Here is a 26,335-nt window from a genome sequence, read left to right as displayed (position 1 = left end):
GGATCTACCCTTGCTTTCCTTAACATAGAGACAATTGTACTCTGTCCTCAGATTCTATTAACTGTACAAAATAGCATTCATCAATATTTGTATCAATACCTACCTTCGATCTACATTACAGAGAGCGGGGTTCACAACTTTAATTCAGCTTTCAATGTACATTTCTCTTCACTATGTGTCCTGAGAAGTGCTTTCAATCAATTCTCCACTCAGTACAGTTCACAACTAGATACCAAGAGGGCTAGCACTACAGAAAACATTCAATACAATCTTGATTTACTTAAAACACAGACAATTGGTGTAGAAAATGTACAGGATGAACATTTAGTTATTCGTGTCAATGGCGTTCCTACTAGGAGTAAGAAAATCTGGCAAGAATTAGTGGATATTAGGAAAGTGAAAAAGGCAACGTTCTATCTGCTATAAAAAATTAATATTACAATAATGTGTATGTGGGAAAAGAATACATAACTGTAGAAGATACTGACTTCCCATCTGGACAAATTGAAAGACTGGATGTTTCCATAACTGAAGAAATCTACGAACATTACAGTATTCATCCACTTCATTCTAAAGAAAGAAGCAAAGGGAAGTCCCATTACTATATGGGAAAAAAACTTGGAAGATCGTTGTTTGCCTCAGTTCCTTCCCACATGAAAAAGAGGACGATAGGATGACCGACCTGTGCAGATTCCTGCATCTGAATACCGGACATCAATATTATATGCAGAAAATCCAAGATTTCAACAATAAATTCCATATTTGTTCAATCTTTTGTGAGTGATTTGTCTGGACTTCTTAGGCAGAAAACCATATATTGAAAACAGGTGTACATCTGCAAAATGTTTCAGCAAACAAATGTATGCATAAAGTACAGCAGAAAGATAATATTTTGGAATCTCACCTCATTATTCTCATGGCATGTCAGCGTTGTAGTAATGAGTCCTGGCACCATCGTCATGGAGAACTAAAATGTATGCTATGGAACTTAGAAACTCCTACATAGTTCCTTACTCTAAGCTCTGCTGACTATGCTTGGGATGATTTACTTCAATTTCTTGATTACACAAATTCATATGATCGTACTCGATGTCATCTAATGCTTCCACAAAATCAGCATCTAAAGTTTAGTTTAGAAAATCACAGCTGATATCTACAGCATTTATATCTTCCTCTTCATTCTCCCTACTTATAAAAATTATGTTTAGCTCTTCTATGACACTGTACTAATGTCGAAACCGTCTTTCAAATTTTGTTGATTTTCCATACTGAATTTCTTATGTTGTAGGTCTTTGTACAAAAACATAAACACTTAATTTTATCTTCACTGTAATATCAGCATATGTGGTGATTCATATGAAATATCTTACAAATAAAGCAACAATATTTTCTACATGAGTGTATATTATTTTCAAAATATTCTAAAATTAAATACAATAAATACCGTGTCACTCTGCATTGTGTCATTTTTTTTGTGTTTGAATATGTTTTATTGCATTTCTTTGATGAGAGTACAGGAAACCAAGATAGTACAGCGGTTGCACAGATGAAACATGGCATTTCACATCCGTTATCATATAGGTAGGATGTTAAATACAGCTGTACAAAAATACACCTCCACAACAATAGTTTGCTAGGATCACCATCCCATACGAAAGGAGCATTATAATATGGGAGAACAGGACGGTTAGGGTACTACTGCGTGGGAGAACATGTACACCGTTTGTCAATGTCCCTCATTCCCAGGGTGTGTCTCTTATGTTGTACCCAAGAGTCACTCTGCATTGTGTCATGTGCTTTATTTATTTATTTATACAACCTACTGTTTTGCAAACGTAAAACAATGATGACAGCACTGCCTTAGTTTGACTCACCCTATTACGTTCTCAATTAGGGATGAGGGAGGCAAAGGAAAGGAGTAAACTACATGTCTACAGATGTACTCCTATATTTAGAACACTGGATGAAGCACTGAATAAATAAAGTTAGCTGCAAAAGAACATACACATAAAAAGGCTGCATAAAACATACACAAAGGAAAGCAACACAAATAGGTCACCAAATCTTGAACACAAACTGGTAAGTCACCAAAAGAACAAAAAGGCTAGGAACACTGCAAAAGACGCTACGCTGTGGGACTCATTGTGAAGAAAGGTAGAAACATACTGTAAATAAAGCGGAATTCAAATGAAGAAAAAGTAAAAAAGATACATGGATGACAAAGTCACTGGAGTAATACACTGTTCCCCAACACAAAAAAAGATTTTGCAGAAGTTATATGTACGAATGTTTAAGGAGTTGCAAAGGGACCCCATCCCCCGGGACTCAAAAAATAACATTGGGGACCTTGGAGAGAACGCCATTGCCCCCACGGTCCCAGCCGGCTCCCCGCATCCTTCGAGAGCCGGCATTGCTTTTTCAGTGAGAACAGCTTACATGCTGCTCTCTCTAATGAAAAGCAATCTGTGTTCCTACTTGAAAGAGACAGCAGATTAACTTGTTCTCTCTTTCAAATAGTAAACCGGTTTGCTGTGCTAAAGTGGGAGCCGCGCTCCCGCCCTACCATAGCAAACAGTGGTGTCCCGGGGATAGGCACCCCAAGACACTGCAAGAGGCGGCCCTGGGAAATGATGGTCCCCAGGGCCATCAAGGGTTCCAGTAAGGAGGCCGCGCGACCCCCTCCTAACATTAAAAAGTCCCGAGAAGTGGAAGTCCCTGGAGCTGGGAAATCCGTGCCATCACAGACCCCCCTATTTTAAATATTACTGCCCCAGGAAGGTCCCCGAAGAATGTAGGAGAGCCGTGAGCCCCCCGCATACTTCAAAATAAACGATGGCTGCCAACACTTCCTGGTTTGGAGTGCTGACAGACAGTTGACAACCAATCAGCATGCAGCTTGTGCTCGTAATTGTACGGAGTTCCGTACGCGTACGCCACAATTTTTCTTTTTAAAAAAAGGTATATATATATATATATATATATATTCACGCTCACGGGGAATGACCAAAGCGGGAGGAACTCACACACCACAACAGCTTTCCCCAACAGCCTTTATTAGGTACAGAACGCTGCTTTCACCGGTAAGTGGGCTGCTTGAACCGGACGCGTTTCGGGCATCTCCCTTCCTCGGCGGCATACAGTCCCTGAGACACCATGAAGCTCCGCCTCCATATAGAGCCATATCGCAAGCCAGGGATTGGCTGATCTGCATGATCAGATTGCGTTGCTTTGTGGGAGGTGTAGTCAGTTATTGCATGATGCTCGATTACAATGATTCAAAGCTCCATTGAGCCCCAGCGTGGGCAGCGTGATAACGTCCTTGTTGCAATGCCCCACATGTGAAGCCATGGGATGTAGCTTCGTGGCCTCCTTCTCTTGAGTGGTGCCTTCCCAGCGGCAGGACGGACGCTAATTTATTCACGCTCACAGGGAATGACCAAAGCGGGAGGAACTCGCACACCACAACAGCTTTCCCCAACAGCCTTTAGTAGGTACAGAACGCTGCTTTCACCGGTAAGTGGGCTGCTTCAACCGGACGCGTTTCGGGCATCTCCCTTCCTCGGCGGCATACAGTCCCTGAGACACCATGAAGCTCCGCCTCCATATAGAGCCATATCGCAAGCCAGGGATTGGCTGATCAGCATGATCAGATTGCGTTGCTTTGTGGGAGGCGTAGTCAGTTATTGCATGATGCTCGATTACACTGATTCAAAGCTCCATTGAGCCCCAGCGTGGGCAGGGTGATAACGTCCTTGTTGCAATGCCCCACATGTGAAGCCATGGGATGTAGCTTCGTGGCCTCCTTCTCTTGAGTGGTGCCTTCCCAGCGGCAGGACGGCCGCTAATTTATTCACGCTCACGGGGAATGACCAAAGCGTGAGGAACTCGCACACCACAACAGCTTTCCCCAAAAGCCTTTATTAGGTACAGAACGCTGCTTTCACCGGTGAGTGGGCTGATTCAACCGGACGCGTTTCGGGCATCTCCCTTCCTCGGCGGGATACAGTCCCTGAGACACCATGAAGCTCTGCCTCCATATAGAGCCATATCGCAAGCCAGGGATTGGCTGATCTGCATGATCAGATTGCGTTGCTTTGTAGGAGGTGTAGTCAGTTATTGCATGATGCTCGATTACACTGATTCAAAGCTCCATTGAGCACCAGCGTGGGCAGCGTGATAACGTCCTTGTTGCAATGCCCCATATGTGAAGCCATGGGATGTAGCTTCGTGGCCTCCTTCTCTCGAGTGGTGCCTTCCCAGCGGCAGGACGGCCGCTAATTTATTCACGCTCACGGGGAATGACCAAAGCGGGAGGAACTCGCACACCACAACAGCTTTCCCCAACAGCCTTTATTAGGTACAGAACGCTGCTTTCACCGGTAAGTGGGCTGATTCAACCGGACGCATTTCGGGCATCTCCCTTCCTCGGCAGCATACAGTCCCTGAGACACCATGAAGCTCCGCCTCCATATAGAGCCATATCGCAAGCCAGGGATTGGCTGATCTGCATGATCAGATTTCGTTGCTTTGTGGGAGGCGTAGTCAGTTATTGCATGATGCTCGATTACACTGATTCAAAGCTCCATTGAGCCCCAGCGTGGGCAGCGTGATAACGTCCTTGTTGCAATGCCCCACATGTGAAGCCATGGGATGTAGCTTTGTGGCCTCCTTCTCTTGAGTGGTGCCTTCCCAGCGGCAGGACGGCCGCTAATTTATTCACGCTCATGGGAAATGACCAAAGCGGGAGGAACTCGCATACCACAACAGCTTTCCCCAACAGCCTTTATTAGGTACAGAACGCTGCTTTCACCGGTAAGTGGGCTGCTTCAACCGGACGCGTTTCGGGCATCTCCCTTCCTCGGCGGCATACAGTCCCTGAGACACCATGAAGCTCCGCCTCCATATAGAGCCATATCGCAAGCCAGGGATTGGCTGATCTGCATGATCAGATTGCGTTGCTTTGTGGGAGGCGTAGTCAGTTATTGCATGATGCTCGATTACACTGATTCAAAGCTCCATTGAGCCCCAGCGTGGGCAGCGCGATAACGTCCTTGTTGCAATGCCCCACATGTGAAGCCATGGGATGTAGCTTCGTGGCCTCCTTCTCTTGAGTGGTGCCTTCCCAGCGGCAGGACGGCCGCTAATTTATTCACGCTCACGGGGAATGACCAAAGCGGGAGGAACTCGCACACCACAACAGCTTTCCCCAACAGCCTTTATTAGGTACAGAACGCTGATTTCACCGGTAAGTGGGCTGCTTCAACCGGACGCGTTTCGGGCATCTCCCTTCCTCGGCGGCATACAGTCCCTGAGACACCATGAAGCTCCGCCTCCATATAGAGCCATATCGCAAGCCAGGGATTGGCTGATCTGCATGATCAGATTGCGTTGCTTTGTGGGAGGCGTAGTCAGTTATTGCATGATGCTCGATTACACTGATTCAAAGCTCCATTGAGCCCCAGCGTGGGCAGCGTGATAACGTCCTTGTTGCAATGCCCCACATGTGAAGCCATGGGATGTAGCTTCGTGGCCTCCTTCTCTTGAGTGGTGCCTTCCCAGCGGCAGGACGGCCGCTAATTTATTCACGCTCACGGGGAATGACCAAAGCGGGAGGAACTCGCACACCACAACAGCTTTCCCCAACAGCCTTTATTAGGTACAGAACGCTGCTTTCACCGGTAAGTGGGCTGCTTCAACCGGACGCATTTCGGGCATCTCCCTTCCTCGGCAGCATACAGTCCCTGAGACACCATGAAGCTCCGCCTCCATATAGAGCCATATCGCAAGCCAGGGATTGGCTGATCTGCATGATCAGATTGCGTTGCTTTGTGGGAAGCGTAGTCAGTTATTGCATGATGCTCGATTACACTGATTCAAAGCTCCAATGAGCCCCAGCGTGGGCAGCGTGATCACGTCCTTGTTGCAATGCCCCACATGTGAAGCCATGGGATGTAGCTTCGTGGCCTCCTTCTCTTGAGTGGTGCCTTCCCAGCGGCAGGACGGCCGCTAATTTATTCACGCTCACGGGGAATGACCAAAGCGGGAGGAACTCGCACACCACAACAGCTTTCCCCAACAGCCTTTATTAGGTACAGAACGCTGCTTTCACCGGTAAGTGGGCTGCTTCAACCGGACGCTTTTCGGGCATCTCCCTTCCTCGGCGGCATACAGTCCCTGAGACACCATGAAGCTCCGCCTCCATATAGAGCCATATCGCAAGCCAGGGATTGGCTGATCTGCATGATCAGATTGCGTTGCTTTGTGGGAGGCGTAGTCAGTTATTGCATGATGCTCGATTACAATGATTCAAAGCTCCATTGACCCCCAGCGTGGGCAGCGTGATAACGTCCTTGTTGCAATGCCCCACATGTGAAGCCATGGGATGTAGCTTCGTGGCCTCCTTCTCTTGAGTGGTGCCTTCCCAGCGGCAGGACGGCCGCTAATTTATTCACGCTCACGGGGAATGACCAAAGCGGGAGGAACTCGCACACCACAACAGCTTTCCCCAACAGCCTTTAGTAGGTACAGAACGCTGCTTTCACCGGTAAGTGGGCTGCTTCAACCGGACGCGTTTCCGGCATCTCCCTTCCTCGGCGGCATACAGTCCCTGAGACACCATGAAGCTCCGCCTCCATATAGAGCCATATCGCAAGCCAGGGATTGGCTGATCAGCATGATCAGATTGCGTTGCTTTGTGGGAGGTGTAGTCAGTTATTGCATGATGCTCGATTACACTGATTCAAAGCTCCATTGAGCCCCAGCGTGGGCAGCGTGATAACGTCCTTGTTGCAATGCCCCACATGTGAAGCCATGGGATGTAGCTTTGTGGCCTCCTTCTCTTGAGTGGTGCCTTCTCAGCGGCAGGACGGCCGCTAATTTATTCACGCTCACGGGGAATGACCAAAGCGGGAGGAAATCGCACACCACAACAGCTTTCCCCAACAGCCTTTATTAGGTACAGAACGCTGCTTTCACCGGTAAGTGGGCTGCTTCAACCGGACGCTTTTCGGGCATCTCCCTTCCTCGGCGGCATACAGTCCCTGAGACACCATGAAGCTCCGCCTCCATATAGAGCCATATCGCAAGCCAGGGATTGGCTGATCTGCATGATCAGATTGCGTTGCTTTGTGGGAGGCGTAGTCAGTTATTGCATGATGCTCGATTACAATGATTCAAAGCTCCATTGACCCCCAGCGTGGGCAGCGTGATAACGTCCTTGTTGCAATGCCCCACATGTGAAGCCATGGGATGTAGCTTCGTGGCCTCCTTCTCTTGAGTGGTGCCTTCCCAGCGGCAGGACGGCCGCTAATTTATTCACGCTCATGGGGAATGATCAAAGCGGGAGGAACTCGCACACCACAACAGCTTTCCCCAACAGCCTTTAGTAGGTACAGAACGCTGCTTTCACCGGTAAGTGGGCTGCTTCAACCGGACGCGTTTCCGGCATCTCCCTTCCTCGGCGGCATACAGTCCCTGAGACACCATGAAGCTCCGCCTCCATATAGAGCCATATCGCAAGCCAGGGATTGGCTGATCAGCATGATCAGATTGCGTTGCTTTGTGGGAGGCGTAGTCAGTTATTGCATGATGCTCGATTACACTGATTCAAAGCTCCATTGAGCCCCAGCGTGGGCAGCGTGATAACGTCCTTGTTGCAATGCCCCACATGTGAAGCCATGGGATGTAGCTTCGTGGCCTCCTTCTCTTGAGTGGTGCCTTCCCAGCGGCAGGACGGCCGCTAATTTATTCACGCTCACGGGGAATTACCAAAGCGGGAGGAACTCGCACACCACAACAGCCTTCCCCAACAGCCTTTATTAGGTACAGAACGCTGATTTCACCGGTAAGTGGGCTGCTTCAACCGGACGCGTTTCGGGCATCTCCCTTCCTCGGCGGCATACAGTCCCTGAGACACCATGAAGCTCCGCCTCCATATAGAGCCATATCGCAAGCCAGGGATTGGCTGATCTGCATGATCAGATTGCGTTGCTTTGTGGGAGGCGTAGTCAGTTATTGCATGATGCTCGATTACACTGATTCAAAGCTCCATTGAGCCCCAGCGTGGGCAGCGTGATAACGTCCTTGTTGCAATGCCCCACATGTGAAGCCATGGGATGTAGCTTCGTGGCCTCCTTCTCTTGAGTGGTGCCTTCCCAGCGGCAGGACGGCCGCTAATTTATTATTCACGCTCACAGGGAATGACCAAAGCGGGAGGAACTCGCACACCACAACAGCTTTCCCCAACAGCCTTTAGTAGGTACAGAATGCTGCTTTCACCGGTAAGTGGGCTGCTTCAACCGGACGCGTTTCGGGCATCTCCCTTCCTCGGCGGCATACAGTCCCTGAGACACCATGAAGCTCCGCCTCCATATAGAGCCATATCGCAAGCCAGGGATTGGCTGATCAGCATGATCAGATTGCGTTGCTTTGTGGGAGGCGTAGTCAGTTATTGCATGATGCTCGATTACACTGATTCAAAGCTCCATTGAGCCCCAGCGTGGGCAGCGTGATAACGTCCTTGTTGCAATGCCCCACATGTGAAGCCATGGGATGTAGCTTCGTGGCCTCCTTCTATTGAGTGGTGCCTTCCCAGCGGCAGGACGGCCGCTAATTTATTCACGCTCACGGGGGATGACCGAAGCGGGAGGAACTCGCACGCCACAACAGCTTTCCCCAACAGCCTTTATTAGGTACAGAACGCTGCTTTCACCGGTAAGTGGGCTGCTTCAACCGGACGCGTTTCGGGCATCTCCCTTCCTCGGCGGCATACAGTCCCTAAAACACCATGAAGCTCCGCCTCCTTATAGAGCCATATCGCAAGCCAGGGATTGGCTGATCTGCATGATCAGATTGCGTTGCTTTGTGGGAGGTGTAGTCAGTTATTGCATGATGCTCGATTACACTGATTCAAAGCTCCATTGAGCCCCAGCGTGGGAAGCGTGATAACGTCCTTGTTGCAATGCCCCACATGTGAAGCCATGGGATGTAGCTTTGTGGCCTCCTTCTCTTGAGTGGTGCCTTCCCAGTGGCAGGACGGCCGCTAATTTATTCACGCTCACGGGCAATGACCAAAGCGGGAGGAACTCGCACACCACAACAGCTTTCCCCAACAGCCTTTATTAGGTACAGAACACTGCTTTCACCGGTAAGTGGGCTGCTTCAACCGGACGCGTTTCGGGCATATCCCTTCCTCGGCGGCATACAGTCCCTGAGACACCATGAAGCTCCGCCTCCATATCAGCCAATCCCTGGCTTGCGATATGGCTCTATATGGAGGCGGAGCTTCATGGTGTCTCAGGGACTGTATGCCACCGAGGAAGGGAGATGCCCGAAACGCGTCCGGTTGAAGCAGCCCACTTACCGGTGAAAGCAGCGTTCTGTACCCAATAAAGGCTGTTGGGGAAAGCTGTTGTGGTGTGCGATTTCCTCCCGCTTTGGTCATTGCCCGTGAGCGTGAATAAATTAGCGGCCGTCCTGCCGCTGAGAAGGCACCACTCAAGAGAAGGAGGCCACAAAGCTACATCCCATGGCTTCACATGTGGGGCATTGCAACAAGGACGTTATCACGCTGCCCACGCTGGGGCTCAATGGAGCTTTGAATCAGTGTAATCAAGCATCAAGCAATAACTGACTATGCCTCCCACAAAGCAACGCAATCTGATCATGCAGATCAGCCAATCCCTGGCTTGCGATATGGCTCTATATGGAGGCGGAGCTTCATGGTGTCTCAGGGACTGTATGCCGCCGAGGAAGGGAGATGCCCGAAACGCGTCCGGTTGAAGCAGCCCACTTACCGGTGAAAGCAGCATTCTGTACCTAATAAAGGCTGTTGGGGAAAGCTGTTGTGGTGTGCGAGTTCCTCCCGCTTTGGCCATTCCCCATGAGCGTGAATAAAATAGCGGCCGTCCTGCCGCTGGGAAGGCACCACTCAAGAGAAGAAGGCCACGAAGCTACATCCCATGGCTTCACATGTAGGGCATTGCAACAAGGACGTTATCACACTGCCCACGCTGGGGCTCAATGGAGCTTTGAATCAGTGTAATCGAGCATCATGCAATAACTGACTACGCCTCCCACAAAGCAACGCAATCTGATCATGCAGATCAGCCAATCCCTGGCTTGCGATATGGCTCTATATGGAGGCGGAGCTTCATGGTGTCTCAGGGACTGTATGCCGCCGAGGAAGGGAGATGCCCGAAACGCGTCCGGTTGAAGCAGCCCACTTACCGGTGAAAGCAGCGTTCAATACCTAATAAAGGCTGTTGGGGAAAGCTGTTGTGGTGTGCGAGTTCCTCCCGCTTTGGTAATTCCCCGTGAGCGTGAATAAATTAGCGGCCGTCCTGCCGCTGGGAAGGCACCACTCAAGAGAAGGAGGCCACAAAGCTACATCCGATGGCTTCACATGTGGGGCATTGCAACAAGGACGTTATCACGCTGCCCACGCTGGGGCTCAATGGAGCTTTGAATCAGTGTAATCGCGCATCATGCAATAACTGACTACGCCTCCCACAAAGCAACGCAATCTGATCATGCAGATCAGCCAATCCCCAGCTTGCGATATCGCTCTATATGGAGGCGGAGCTTCATGGTGTCTCAGGGACTGTATGCCGCTGAGGAAGGGAGATGCCCGAAACGCGTCCGGTTGAAGCAGCCCACTTACCGGTGAAAGCAGCGTTCAATACCTAATAAAGGCTGTTGGGGAAAGCTGTTGTGGTGTGCGAGTTCCTCCCGCTTTGGTAATTCTCCGTGAGCGTGAATAAATTAGCGGCCGTCCTGCCGCTGGGAAGGCACCACTCAAGAGAAGGAGGCCACGAAGCTACATCCCATGGCTTCACATGTGGGGCATTGCAACAAGGACGTCATCACGCTGCCCACGCTGGGGCTCAATGGAGCTTTGAATCAGTGTAATCAAGCATCATGCAATAGCTGACTACACCTCCCACAAAGCAACGCAATCTGATCATGCAGATCAGCCAATCCCTGGTTTGCGATATGGCTCTATATGGAGGCGGAGCTTCACGGTGTTTCAGGGACTGTATGCCGCCGAGGAAGGGAGATGCCCGAAACGCGTCCGGTTGAAGCAGCCCACTTACCGGTGAAAGCAGCGTTCTGTACCTAATAAAGGCTGTTGGGGAAAGCTGTTGTGGTGTGCGAGTTCCTCCCGCTTTGGTCATTCCCCGTGAGCGTGAATAAATTAGCGGCCGTCCTGCCGCTGGGAAGGCACCACTCAAGAGAAGGAGGCCACGAAGCTATATCCCATGGCTTCACATGTGGGGCATTGCAACAAGGACGTTATCACGCTGCCCACGCTGGGGCTCAATGGAGCTTTGAATCAATGTAATCGAGCATCATGCAATAACTGACTACGCCTCCCACAAAGCAACGCAATCTGATCATGCAGATCAGCCAATCCCTGGCTTGCGATATGGCTCTATATGGAGACGGAGCTTCATGGTGTCTCAGGGACTGTATGCCGCCGAGGAAGGGAGATGCCCGAAACGCGTCCGGTTGAAGCAGCCCACTTACCGGTGAAAGCAGCGTTCTGTACCTAATAAAGGCTGTTGGGGAAAGCTGTTGTGGTGTGCGAGTTCCTCCCGCTTTGGTCATTCCCCGTGAGCGTGAATAAATTAGCGGCCGTCCTGCCGCTGGGAAGGCACCACTCAAGAGAAGGAGGCCACGAAGCTACATCCCATGGCTTCACATGTGGGGCATTGCAACAAGGACGTTATCACGCTGCCCACGCTGGGGCTTAATGGAGCTTTGAATCAGTGTAATCGAGCATCATGCAATAACTGACTACGCCTCCCACAAAGCAACGCAATCTGATCATGCAGATCAGCCAATCCCTGGCTTGCGATATGGCTCTATATGGAGGCGGAGCTTCATAGTGTCTCAGGGACTGTATGCCGCCGAGGAAGGGATATGCCCGAAACGCGTCCGGTTGAAGCAGCCCACTTACCGGTGAAAGCAGCGTTCTGTACCTAATAAAGGCTGTTGGGGAAAGCTGTTGTGGTGTGCGAGTTCCTCCCGCTTTGGTCATTCCCCGTGAGCGTGAATAAATTAGCGGCCGTCCTGCCGCTGGGAAGGCACCACTCTAGAGAAGGAGGCCACGAAGCTACATCCCATGGCTTCACATGTGGGGCATTGCAACAAGGACGTTATCACGCTGCCCACGCTGTTGCTCAATGGAGCTTTGAATCAGTGTAAATGAGCATCATGCAATAACTGACTACGCCTCCCACAAAGCAACGCAATCTGATCATGCAGATCAGCCAATCCCTGGCTTGCGATATGGCTCTATATGGAGGCGGAGCTTCATAGTGTCTCAGGGACTGTATGCCGCCGAGGAAGGGAGATGCCAGAAACGCGTCCGGTTGAAGCAGCCCACTTACCGGTGAAAGCAGCGTTCTGTACCTAATAAAGGCTGTTGGGGAAAGCTGTTGTGGTGTGCGAGTTCCTCCCGCTTTGGTCATTCCCCGTGAGCGTGAATAAATTAGCGGCCGTCCTGCCGCTGGGAAGGCACCACTCAAGAGAAGGAGGCCACGAAGCTACATCCCATGGCTTCACATGTGGGGCATTGCAACAAGGACGTTATCACGCTGCCCACGCTGGGGCTTAATGGAGCTTTGAATCAGTGTAATCGAGCATCATGCAATAACTGACTACGCCTCCCACAAAGCAACGCAATCTGATCATGCAGATCAGCCAATCCCTGGCTTGCGATATGGCTCTATATGGAGGCGGAGCTTCATAGTGTCTCAGGGACTGTATGCCGCCGAGGAAGGGATATGCCCGAAACGCGTCCGGTTGAAGCAGCCCACTTACCGGTGAAAGCAGCGTTCTGTACCTAATAAAGGCTGTTGGGGAAAGCTGTTGTGGTGTGCGAGTTCCTCCCGCTTTGGTCATTCCCCGTGAGCGTGAATAAATTAGCGGCCGTCCTGCCGCTGGGAAGGCACCACTCAAGAGAAGGAGGCCACGAAGCTATATCCCATGGCTTCACATGTGGGGCATTGCAACAAGGACGTTATCACGCTGCCCACGCTGGGGCTCAATGGAGCTTTGAATCAATGTAATCGAGCATCATGCAATAACTGACTACGCCTCCCACAAAGCAACGCAATCTGATCATGCAGATCAGCCAATCCCTGGCTTGCGATATGGCTCTATATGGAGACGGAGCTTCATGGTGTCTCAGGGACTGTATGCCGCCGAGGAAGGGAGATGCCCGAAACGCGTCCGGTTGAAGCAGCCCACTTACCGGTGAAAGCAGCGTTCTGTACCTAATAAAGGCTGTTGGGGAAAGCTGTTGTGGTGTGCGAGTTCCTCCCGCTTTGGTCATTCCCCGTGAGCGTGAATAAATTAGCGGCCGTCCTGCCGCTGGGAAGGCACCACTCAAGAGAAGGAGGCCACGAAGCTACATCCCATGGCTTCACATGTGGGGCATTGCAACAAGGACGTATGGCCGGGATGCCCGTCACCCCCTCCCAACACAATCCCCAAAGGATGGGAAGTCGGACGCAGTCTTGAACTTTTGGAAGGCGGGAGGGAGTCACCCTCCCGGCCGTATTTATTAAAATATGAAACAAAATTTAAAACATTAAATAAAAGTTTCATAATCATGTACAATTTTACATTTATTGCATTTCGATGAAGACATGTTCTTTGGCTAACCTTAACAGATCTCTAATACAAAGGTTTCCTAGCCGAGTCTAACATCCTGCAAATGCATACATTCTAAATGAAAATTGTACATTCTAGCATTAAGGGCCAACGGCAAGGTCTTAACCGGTGTCAGATCCCTACTACCAAAACTCTCGCCCTCACGGTGTGAGTGGCGCAGGCGCAGAGGACTGTACCCTCATTGCCAACTGTAATTTCCCTTGTCTTGGTGGGGGCCCCCCTGTCCACTCGACGCCATCTTAAAGGTCGTCCGAGTTCCCGTGTGAGGTATCTGTAGGAAGGACAGCGTGGACTCCCCCCCATCCCCACACTCTCTATCCGCCGTCGTGGATATCCGGCCCCCGGGAAATTAGTAGGAGGGGCATATAGCCGCCTCCTCCCCTGGAAGGGGCCTATGGCCGTCTCCCCTTAAAGGACCCATCCTTAGTGGGTGCCACCTCCCCGTGGGAGGGGCCAATGGCCGCCTCCCCCGGGCGCTCCCATCCATACTGGGTGGCGCCCCCCTCTAGGGACCTTGAAATTATTGCTCACCGATCATGACCTTACCGCCCGACCAAAAAATAAATACGACAGTTGTTCACCTACTAAGGAAGGAAAATATTCAGCATGTCTAATTGTATCAAGACTGTTTACTCCTAAAAGAAAAAACAGTATCCTACAGACAGAAGGCACATCCTCAACCTAAACATTCATTTACTTTTATGCAGAGGAAAAAGGGCCTATCACAGCAAAACTTTGTTGCAAAACAAACATTGCCATAAGGGGCTGGAGGGTGGGTCAAAATTGCTGCTTGTTCCGTCGAGGGCTCACGAGCAACTAGTGGGTGCAGCCTTCAGAGCACAGGAACAAGAGGACGCTTCTTCGGATTCCCGCTCTATTTATTCTTCTGTGGGAGGGCGTGTACCCTCCTCCAGTACGCCTACTGGGCGTGGCCATCGGTGTAGGTGTCTAGGACAACCCCTGTAGGGCGGGAAAAGGCGCGCCCCGGCTACGCTACTTCGGGCATACCAGCCGAGACACGCCCCCCGCCCAAAATGGTTTCCCGGGAGGATCGGGGCACCCAACCATACGTTCGGGGGGACCGAGTGGTCGCCCATTTCCATATGGCCCCGGAATGCCAGTCACCCCCTCCCAACACAATCCCCAAAGGATGGGAATTCGGACGCAGTCTTGAACTTTTGGAAGGCGGGAGGGAGTCACCCTCCCGGCCGTATTTATTAAAATATGAAACAAAATTTAAAACATTAAATAAAAGTTTCATAATCATGTACAATTTTACATTTATTACATTTCGATGAAGACATGTTCTTTAGATAACCTTAACAGATCTCTAATACAAAGGTTTCCTAGCCGAGTCTAACATCCTGCAAATGCATACATTCTAAATTAAAATTGTACATCCTAGCATTAAGGGCCAACGGCAAGGTCTTAACCGGTGTCAGATCCCTACTACCAAAACTCTCGCCCTCACGGTGTGAGTGGCGCATGCGCAGAGGACTGTACCCTCATTGCCAACTGTAATTTCCCTTGTCTTGGTGGGGGCCCCCCTTTCCACTCGACGCCATCTTAAAGGTCGTCCGAGTTCCCCTGTGAGGTATCTGTAGGAAGGACAGCGTGGACTCCCCCCATCCCCACACTCTCTATCCGCCGTCGCGGATATCCGGCCCCCGGGAAATTAGTAGGAGAGGCATATAGCCGCCTCCTCCCCTGGAAGGGACATATGGCCGTCTCCCCCTAGGCGACCCATCCTTAGTGGGTGCCGCCTCCCCGTGGGAGGGGCCAATGGCCGCCTCCCCCCGGGCGCTCCCATCCATACTGGGTGGCGCCCCCCTCTAGGGACCTTGAAATTACTGCTCACCGATCATGACCTTACCGCCACAGGCCGGATAGTTGGCCGGCTATCTGGCCCCCCCAAACTCCTCCTAAAGGTCATGCTTCCTCAAACCCCTTAGCCATGCTATGAAGTCTCCTATGAGTAAAACATTCCCCTCCCGGGACAGGTGAACCCCATCATTCAGATACATGTGATCACCCCGAATACACCCATGAGGAATGCTATGCAACTGCGCAGAGCGAAACAATCTACCAATTTTATTGTTTACCTTCTTCACCGAATGGTTCAGTGCTGACACCGAAAGGCCCCCCCGCCATACTTTCCTGGGAATCATGTGGGACCAGGCAATCGTGCACCCCGGGATTCTTTTTGCCAACCAGCTAACTGCAGACAAAACTTGCTCAAACAACACTCGTCTACCCAGTGTCACCAAGTCATTGCCCCCCAGGTGTACTATGACTACAGATGGCGGTGACCTTTGCCGCCCTAAGAGACCCTCAACAAAAGACTCGAATTGGTCAAAACAGAGCCCGCCCTTCCCATGGAAGATCACTCTGTACCCGTATTCCCCAGCTGCGCGAGTCGCGTCACCTGCTTTGAATACGTCCCCGGCGCGCCTCACGTATGAGTGGCCCACGACCCACACCACTCTCTCTTTAGACGGTGATCCATGACCGCTGGTCTTCTGGTACTGGGTTGACTGCAAATTCCGCCCCGCGTGACAGGCTCGCGAAACTGTAATTCAAACAAAAGACAAGAAGCGTGAGTGCATGTCAATTGACTAACAACATGTGCAATCGCACATACCTTCTGAAGCAATTCGAGGACCATCGTCCCAACTGTTTCACTTCATCCGCACTCTGACCCCTGGCTGTAGCCTCACTAGCAGCCCCTATCCTAAAGGAGTGGGTCCCAAAATCGCTCGGGTCCATGCCTGCGGCAGCGATTGTCAGTGCTAGCACCCTCTGGAACTGAAACCTCGTCAGTGGGGTGCCATCCTTGTGCCTCAGCAAACTCCCCCCCCATGTAGCAGCCCTCAGTGCCAAGTATTCCTCTATACACATTATCGGGCACGTGGGGGACCCTCGCATGCGCTGCACAATAATACTATTTCCCGTAGCCCCCTGGTCGGTCTTGGACCTGGCTATCGTGACTACCATCGAATCACCCCTAATTAGGACGTGATCCCTGCACAAGCCTCCCTCAACGTCTTTCTTATTCCTTGCGACCAGTTCGCTCACCCGCATAGCCCCATGGAACGCTAATGCGAAAGCTGCCCGGAACAGAACTGCTTCGAATTGGGAGGAGCATGTCTCGACTAGTTTCGCCATGAGTAGGGACAACCTTTCTAAGCCAATCGGGCGCCTCTCATCTTGCTTGCGACCCTCAAGCCGCTGCCAGCCGCGAAGGGCTTTTTTCGCCAAAAAGGAACCTGTTGGGTCTTTTATGCCATGCACCTGCGCCATAAATGAAATGGCCGCCCTGTGCCTATTGGCCGTTGCCGCTGATCGGCCTTCTCGGTGTAGAGCTACCAAGAACCCCAGGAAGGATTCCTCCTGACCCCAGTTCTGATTCCTTGTCGGACCCAAAAATGTGCAATAGGAACAAAACGCTCCTTCGTATGCTTTCCTCGTCCTGGGGGCTAAGCTTGCTGCCACGAGGTCTTGTAATCCGGGGCACCGATTAGCCAAAGCGCTTCGGGAAATGGTGCCGCCACTAGGTCCGCTGTAGGTAGATAACCCCTGAACGCCTGCATATGTGAACGAGAGAGTGCATCAGCTGCATGATTCAGTACGCCCGGCACATGTTTCGCCCTGAACTGTACATTCAGTCTCATGCAAAGCAGCACAACTTCTTTCAACAATCTCAAGATCCATTTGCAGCGTGCTGCCTGTTTGTTGATGCATTCGACAACAGTCATATTATCAGACCAAAATACCACAGAGCGGTCTCTGAAATCGTCTGGCCATGCCATCAGAGCAACAAAAATAGGGAATAGCTCCAGGAACCCAATGTTACTTGTGAGACCGCTGGAGTGCCACCACGCCGGCCATGTTTGCGCCGACCATCGGTTACCAAAAATGGCGCCAAATCCCACGCTCCCCGCCGAATCAGTCCACAAACCTAGCTCGTCTGACGATGCTGGCGGCTTGCTCCATACCACTCGACCGTTGAAGTCCGCCAGAAATGCCAACAAAATGCGCATATCCTGGCGAACCTCTGCAGACAGTCTTGTACGGTGGTGTCCTTCTTTGAGACCAACCATAGCTTGTGCAATAGAGCGTGAAAAGGGGCGGGCCATTGGTATAACTCTCAAGGCAAGTTAAGCTGACCCACTGTTTGCTGTAACTGGTGCAGGGTCACTTTCTCCTTACTAAGGCAAAGCTTCAGGGAAGCCCTAAATTTGGCTACCTTTCCCACCGGCAAACGGAAACATCCCTCCACAGAATCGAGCTCAATTCCCAGAAACTCCAGTGAAGTAGATGGTCCAACCGTCTTACCTGGTGCCAATGGGACTCCAAACCCCCTCATGAGGATGCAAAAGTCATGTAGCGCCTGCGCACATTTCGTGTCGCCGGCTGCTCCCAAGAACAGGAAGTCATCTAGATAATGCATAACATGCCTATGCCCTGTGGCCTCGGCGAATGCCCACTCTAAAAAACAGCTGAATTTTTCAAAATAGGCACAAGAAATGGAGCAACCCATCGGCATGCATTTATCCATGTAATAACTCCCTTGGAATGCAAAACCTAGCAAACGCTGATCCTGTGGGTGTACCGGGAGCAACCGGAACGCTGATTCGATATCTGATTTCGCCATCAGCGCCCCGGGGCCCAGGCGATTTAACATGGCGACGGCATCATCGAATAATGCGTACCGCACCGAACAGACTTCTGGGTCAATGGCCTCGTTCACCGAGGAACCCCTTGGAGCAGACAGGTTATGGATAAGCCTAAACTCCCCCGGGTCCTTCTTCGCGACCACCCCTAACGGGGAACAAATGAAATCCGCCACCGGTGGGCGGTGAAAAGGCCCTGCCACTCGCCCTAAGCTGACTTCTTTTGCAATTTTTCTCTCTACCACACTTGGATTATGTTGCGCTGATAACTGGTTTTTAAAAAAGGATTCCCCTCGAAAATCCCCCGCCGGGATGTGGAAGCCATGCAAGAATCCCTTCCTCAACACCCCAGCGGAGACATGATCAGGGTATTTGTTTAACCAAGGAGTCATAGCCATGGGATCAACAGGTGTTGGCAATTGGTCACAACGATCTACCTCACTCCAGCTTGGACCCTCCCTTTCCTCCCGCCCTGTTATTTTTCGATCTACATGAACTCTCCGGGTGTGAGGAATTCCCACAGCCCGCACACACATGTTTGAACCTACATGTCCCTTGCGGTCTGTTACAGTTGCCTCGATTGAAGCCCCAACAGACCCCCCGCTTTCCACCATTCCTTCCGGTTTTCGGCTGGTGATCGCCACCGGCGCCTGCTCGAAAGGGCACTGCGGGCCTTTGGCGGGAAACCCCTGACCCACTCCCGCCTGGCGAGGATGTACGTGTACCTGCCGCCCCCGGCAGGAGCTGCTTATGCCATGAGACTGAGTCGATACCATACATATACAACTTGCTCCCCTCACACTTCTTTTTTGCTTGTAGGTCCCGGGACGTGGGGGGGGCTGGACCCTTTTTCAAAACCATACATATACAACTTGCTCCCCTCACACTTCTTTTTTGCTTGGTTATACAACTTTCTCCCCTCACACTTCTTTTTTGCTTACATATACAACTTGCTCCCCTCACACTGAGACTGAGTCGAGGCAGTCCCATGTCAGAGAGGCATCATATTCTTTCGCTTTTCGGAATTTCATGTCATAACCTTTCCATTCCTCTCCCTCATACATTGCATAAAAATCCATTATACGAGTTTCATAACAAGGCAGTTCAGTTAATACCTCGAGTTTACGTTCCCCCATAACTGCAGTAAATATTGCAAAGGCCTTCGCCCAATTCGTTATCGTTTCTTCCACCCTGAACTCCGCCATCTTGGCGCGCCAGACTCTCGGGTGCCACAAATCTTTCTGGGTTTTAGCATATTCCATCTCGCGATGGTCAGTTAATAACGAAAACATATTGACATACTTGTCTCCCCATATTAACTCTTTTGTGGCAATAGGGATGTGCTGTGCCACCCTCTCCCGCCTTGAGGGTAATGAGCCCTCCCCTGCCATTGGCAAAGCGAGCTTACCCAGTTCGGTCGTTGTTCCCGCCATTTTCTCGAGACCAACTGCCGGTCCTACCGGTGTCACCTGTGGGGAAACAAGAGGAAGATTCACCTTCGCGGCATCTCGCGACTGCCGCAACTGCTGGATTAGTAACTTGGCCTCTTCGACCGTGTCTCCGGGCGCCGTAGCACCCCCTGCCTTTTTATTGAGCCATGCGGCCAACTGGGTGGCCAATTCAGGAGGCATATCCTCATCGTTAGCGGGGGTGATCACAACCGGGATCGGTTGACCCGCGTCTGGGATTGGTAACGGGTCGTTAGCTGGTGTGACAGGGGTGACCGGGGGCACCTCAGGGACCGGAACCTCCCCTGCAACCGCCCTCTTCTTGACCCGCTTCCCTCTACCCTCGGGGACGATTCCCGGCAAGGCCGGGCCTATTACCTTCTTAGCGTTACCAGGATTGCTCAGTGCAGCCAGTTGCTTTTTGACGTCCGCCAAACCTCGACCGATCGCTGGGACTTGTCCGATTTTTCGCTCCATGCCAGCCATTCGGTTCACCAACATGCGTAGCACCTTATCTGTCTCGGAACCCTTTCCTGCCTTCTTGCCAGCCATGGTTTCGATTATCCGCTCCGAGTCGATCAACACGGTCCTGGACTCTTCGCCTTTAAGTAACTGAAAGAGAAACACAAGAATTACAAGTTCTCAAAATTGCTGCTTGTTCCGTCGAGGGCTCACGAGCAACGAGTGGGTGCAGCCTTCAGAGCACAGGAACAAGAGGAAGCTTCTTCGGATTCCCGCTCTATGTATTCTTCTGTGGGAGGGCGTGTACCCTCCTCCGGTACGCCTACTGGGCGTGGCCATCGGTGTAGGTGTCTAGGACAACCCCTCTTGGGCGGGAAAAGGCGCGCCCCGGCTACGCCGCTTCGGGCATACCAGCCGAGACACGCCCCCCGCCCAGAATAGTTTCCCGGGAGGATCGGGGCACCCAACCATACGTTCGGGGGGACCGAGTGGTCGCCCCTTTCCATTATCACGCTGCCCACGCTGGGGCTCAATGGAGCTTTGAATCAGTGTAATCGAGCATCATGCAATAACTGACTACGCCTCCCACAAAGCAACGCAATCTGATCATGCAGATCAGCCAATCCCTGGCTTGCGCTATAGCTCTATATGGAGGCGGAGCTTCATGGTTTCTCAGGGACTGTATGCCGCCGAGGAAGGGAGATGCCCGAAACGCGTCCGGTTGAAGCAGCCCACTTACCGGTGAAAGCAGCGTTCTGTACCTAATAAAGGCTGTTGGGGAAAGCTGTTGTGGTGTGCGAGTTCCTCCCACTTTGGTCATTCCCCGTGAGCGTGAATGAATATATATATATATATACATTTTTATATAATTTTATATAATGAAGATGAACTGAACTCTCAAGCACCCACTCAAATCAAACTAAGAGAAGTAAACCTGTTGCAAAATGGTGCAGGAGAAAGTCCTTTTAAGCCTAAATCCTCTTTCATCCAGTTGATGCCGAGAGACGCCATCGACGTCTTTCATGATCGCATCATTGAGGAAATCAAGGACCTGAATTGCTCAATCAATCGCAATAGAAAATATCAATTGAATCAAAAAGAAGTTACCTTTAACAAATTCATCGACAAGTTGGCCAATAACTCTGCTATCATCGTGAAAAAATCTGACAAAGGGGGCAACGTTGTCCTGTGGCCTAAACAACAATATGATGCAGAAGCTAAAAGACAGCTAGATAACAATGACTGCTATAAACAAAGTACATGGAAAAACTATGATAAAGCAAAGGATAATATCAAAAATGAACTACAAAAATGGAAAAATGAGGGACTAATATCAAATGAAGAATTCAACTTCTTGTTTAATAGTCACCCTAAATTATCTTTTCTTCATTTGTTACCTAAGCTGCATAAAAACATCACCCCAGTTCCTGGACGCCCAATTATATCTGCAATTGGCAGCATGACGGAAAATGTGGGCCAATATATAGACTTCTTTCTACAGGACTTAGTTAAAACGATGCCCTCATATTTGAAGGACACAGGTGATTTTTTGAAACACATTGAGGACATGACATGGTCTAGTGATCTGATTTTACTGTCTTTAGATATAGAATCACTCTATACCAGTATTTGGCATGAATGTGGCTTACGTGGAGTTGAACATTTCTTGAAAAATCGACCTGCTGAATATGCTATGCATAACAGAATGCTCATGTCCCTCATTTCTTGGTGTTTCAACAACAATTACTTTTCTTTTGAAAAGAATGTTTATAGGCAGAAACAAGGTGTTGCCATGGGGGCCTGCTTTTCCCCTAGCTACGCTGGGTTACATGTGGGCTACTGGGAAAAGCAGGTCCTCATGAAAGTACACAGAGCAATATTTGATCAAAATGTCATCTCTTGGCTTTGTTATATAGACAATGTTTTTATTGTATGGAAAGGTGACATGCAGAGTGCCCAAGAATTTGTTGACTTACTAAACACCAATGAGTTTAACTTACATTTTACATCGCACATGAGCACCACCAAGATAGAATTCCTTGATGTCCACATACAAATAATTGAGAATAAACTGACTACAACAGCATTTAGAAAACCTACTGCTGGCAATGCCATACTACATGCGTCAAGTGCGCATCCGCGACATTTGATAGCCAGCATCCCCTATGGGGAATTGTTACGGCTCAAACGGATTTGTAGCACTCCAGAACAATTTGACACATGTAGTAAATTGAGTTTAGATCGCATGAGACATAGAGGATATACTGAAGACATCCTCAACAAAGCCATACTTAAAACCAATGAGAGACCTAGATCTGCCTTATTACCCAACACCATTGAACATGATGCAAACAGAATTGAAGATAATGACTCACCCAGATTAATCACCACGTACAACAGACAAGAACGTAAAATACGGAGCATTTTAAACACAAATTGGCCCATAGTACTAACTGATCCAATCTTGAAAACCACCTTACCAGAAAACCTCAGTGTGACATTTAGAAAAGCCAAAAATATGGCCACTCTATTGTCCCAGAAAACACCCACTGAGACCCCCAATATTCAAACATGGCTACCGACCATAAATGGTTTGCCGTACAGAATATGCTATATATGTTCTCACCTGTACCTGCGGTTTGAGATACGTAGGCAGCACCAAGAATCCAGTATATATGCGAATTTTACAACACATTCGTGCCCGGCCTACCCGGTAGCCAGACATTTCAAGCTCAGTCACGACAAAGATGTCAACTGTCTATCTTATTTTGTGATCGACATGGCACCGGTACAAAAAAGAGGCGGAGACAGAGACAAAGCATTAAGACAACTTGAGACTAGATATATACTTAATCTCAACAGTAAACATCCCAATGGTCTTAATGACAGAGAGGATATGCACACCTTTCTGTAACACACTCCATCTGTCTCATAATCATGTCCAATATTTGTATCACATGAAAATGTTAGCATCTAAATCTAGACACCAACAATTGAAACTCTTTTGTAAACTGTCTTGTCATGGATAATATCAGTATCTTTATCTTCTCTGCATTCAATTTCAGAACTTTCCACTCACTTTTTTTTAACACTAAATGAATTTACACTACTATCACTCAGCACTTTATATACTAATGGGTATTTGCCAGACATGGATAATTGATGAAATAGTTGGCCCTTCCCGGGAGCGGGATCGATCCTTAATCTATAAAAATTATCCAAGCACTAGCACTTTGTTTGGTTGTGACGGCAACAGCACATATAAGATTGTAGTAACACCTAATATAGATCTCGGCTAGGCAGCTCTATTTTGCACAATGGAATATGAATTTATGCAAGAAAACCATTTATTGCATTACTAAATAGCGTTATTTGCACATTCATTTTAGCATAATTTTTGCACATGTAATATAGAATCATTTTATGTTTTTTACATGAGATTTTTTAACATAGTAGTTTTAACATATTTATATCAATATGTTATTTATGTTTAATATTATGTGTACATAACATGCTATTTTGGTATAGTCTGATCTAATGCTGCTAGCCTATTTTGCACAGTTTCACGCATTTAAGCGGAAATAATGTATAAATATTACTGAAATTTACAATTAAGAATGTAATATAAATGTGCTTTTAATTAGCTTTCATGTCACTGGAAAGGAGTGCTACAAACCCAGTTATTATTCAGCACATTATTATCATAGTATGTTTTCACTGTTTATCACCAGGTCACGTGGTGAACCCACGAATGAGAAAAAAAGAGTGTGTGCTTTATTTAAAAGTGACCATTACTGCATGTCCGCTATGTGATCAAGGGCAGTCCGCTGCCCGAAACGCGTCGTGCCTAATTTAACCTGAAATGGAAAGGGGCGACCACTCGGTCCCCCCGAACGTATGGTGGAGTACCCCGATCCCCCCGGGAGGCCATCTTGGGTGGGAGGCGAGTCTCGGCTGGTATGCCCGAAGCGGCGTAGCCGGGGCGCGCTTTTTCCCGCCCTGGAGTGGGTTGTCCTAGGCACTGAAGCCGCCAGCCACGCCCTCGGAGGCGGGCGGAGGCGGGTTTACGCCCGCCCAAAGACGGATAAAAGGAGCAACGAGCCAAGAAAGCATCCTCTTGTTCCTGTGCTCTGAAGCTGCACCTCCCCGCTGCACGTGAGCTCGAGACGGAACGAAGAGCCAATTTTGAGCGTTGTAATTTTATTCTTGTTCTTACAGATATCTTCGTTGGAGAATGCCGGGCAAGAAGGTCGGAAAGCGGGTCGGTACCGATCAGATGCTCCGCATGCTCGTAAAGGACATAGCCGAGTTGAAAAAGCAGATGGCGACAATGAACGGGGCGGGAGGCCCGAAGCGAATCATCGGACCAGCATTGCCGGGAGTAGTCCCCAGCGGGAGAGGCAAGAGGTCCAAGAGGGGGGCACCTGGGGGGGAGGCCCCGGTTCCCGATACACCGATAGAGGAGCCAATCCCGGTTCCGAAGGATGGGCATCCGATCCCCGTCGTAGTCACCCCCGTGAACGGGGAGGATATGCCTCCCGAGTTGGCTGCACAACTGGCAGCGTGGTTGGGAAAAGATAGTGAGGGCACCACGGCGGACGACGCCAGGGCAGTAATGAGGCAATTGCGAGAATCTAGAGAGGCTGCGAAGGCACCATCTTCTGTTCCCCCACAGGTTCCGGTGGGCGAGACCGCAGCGGGCACGAATTCGGCAGCGATTACAGCTCCTAGTTCAGGTAAGCGGCTACTGCCGATTGCGGGAGAGGGGTCTGTACCCTCACGAAGGGAGAAAGTGGCCCAGCATGTTCCACTCGAAGTTAAGGAAAAAATTTGGGCTGATAAGTATGTGAACATGTTTTCTTTGCTTACCGACCATTACGAGATTGAACATGTGAAGGGCCAAAAAGAGCTTCTGCATCCGAGTGTTTGGCGCGCCAAAATGGCCGCCTTTAAGGTTGAGGAGAACATAGGTACTTGGGGCAGAGCGTTTGGCATATTCACCTCAATTATGGGGGAGCGAAGGCCTGAGTTGTTGCCCGAGTTGCCCATATATCAGACACGTATCATGGAGTATTCTCAATCATACGAGGGCAATCAGTGGTTTTGTTATGACAATGTTTTTAGGAAGGCCAAAGAGCACGACCCAGCTCTGACCTGGGATTGTTATGACTCGATTTCTTGGCAAAAAATGGAGAACTCAGGCATGTTAAAGGTACCATTGTCGGGGGGTAACGGGGGTGAATCTTGACGCCAATCCTCTGGGACGCCCTTTCGGACGGGTGCAGGTAACGAGCATCACTCGAAGTCGAGTGGCAACACGGGTAAAAAGGGGATTTGTTGGAACTTTAACAGGGGAAAATGTACGAGGCCCCAGGGGTCATGCAAGTTTAGACACGACTGTGGGGGGTGTGGACAGTCCTCCCATCCCGAGACCATGTGCAGAGCCAAAACGGGTGATAACGGTGGTAGGGGAAGCGCCAAACAGGTCTGAAATAGTCCGAGGGGCGCCTTTACCTACCCCGGTTGATACCATGGCTATGATTCCTTGGCTCAATGAATACCCGGATCATGTCTCCGCTGGGGTGTTGCGAGACGGGTTTTCGTATGGTTTCCGCATTCCAGTGGGGAATTTTCAGGGTAAAACAAGTTGTAAGAACCAACTGTCGGTACTGCAGCATACGGCGGTGGTACAGGTAAAGATTGGGAAAGAGGTGACTCGAGGGCGGGTTGCCGGTCCATTCGATTTGCCACCGGTTGCTAACTTTGTTTGTTCCCCCTTAGGGGTGGTCCCCAAGAAGGACCCGGGTGAGTTTAGGCTAATACATAATTTGTCAGCCCCACGAGGTCTTTCCGTGAATGATGCGATAGACCCGGAAGTGTGTTCGGTGCGGTACGCATCTTTCGATGAGGCCGTCGCCATGTTGAATCGCCTGGGGCCCGGGGCGCTGATGGCAAAATCAGACATCGAGTCAGCGTTCCGGTTGCTCCCGGTACACCCAGACGATCAGCGTCTCCTTGGTTTCATGTTTCAGGGTCGCTATTACATGGACAAATGTATGCCAATGGGATGCT

This window comes from Lissotriton vulgaris, chromosome 2_1 (genome assembly GCF_964263255.1).
Source record: "Lissotriton vulgaris chromosome 2_1, aLisVul1.2, whole genome shotgun sequence".
NCBI classification, from domain to species: Eukaryota; Metazoa; Chordata; class Amphibia; order Caudata; family Salamandridae; genus Lissotriton; species Lissotriton vulgaris.
This window is presented reverse-complemented; position numbering follows the sequence as displayed.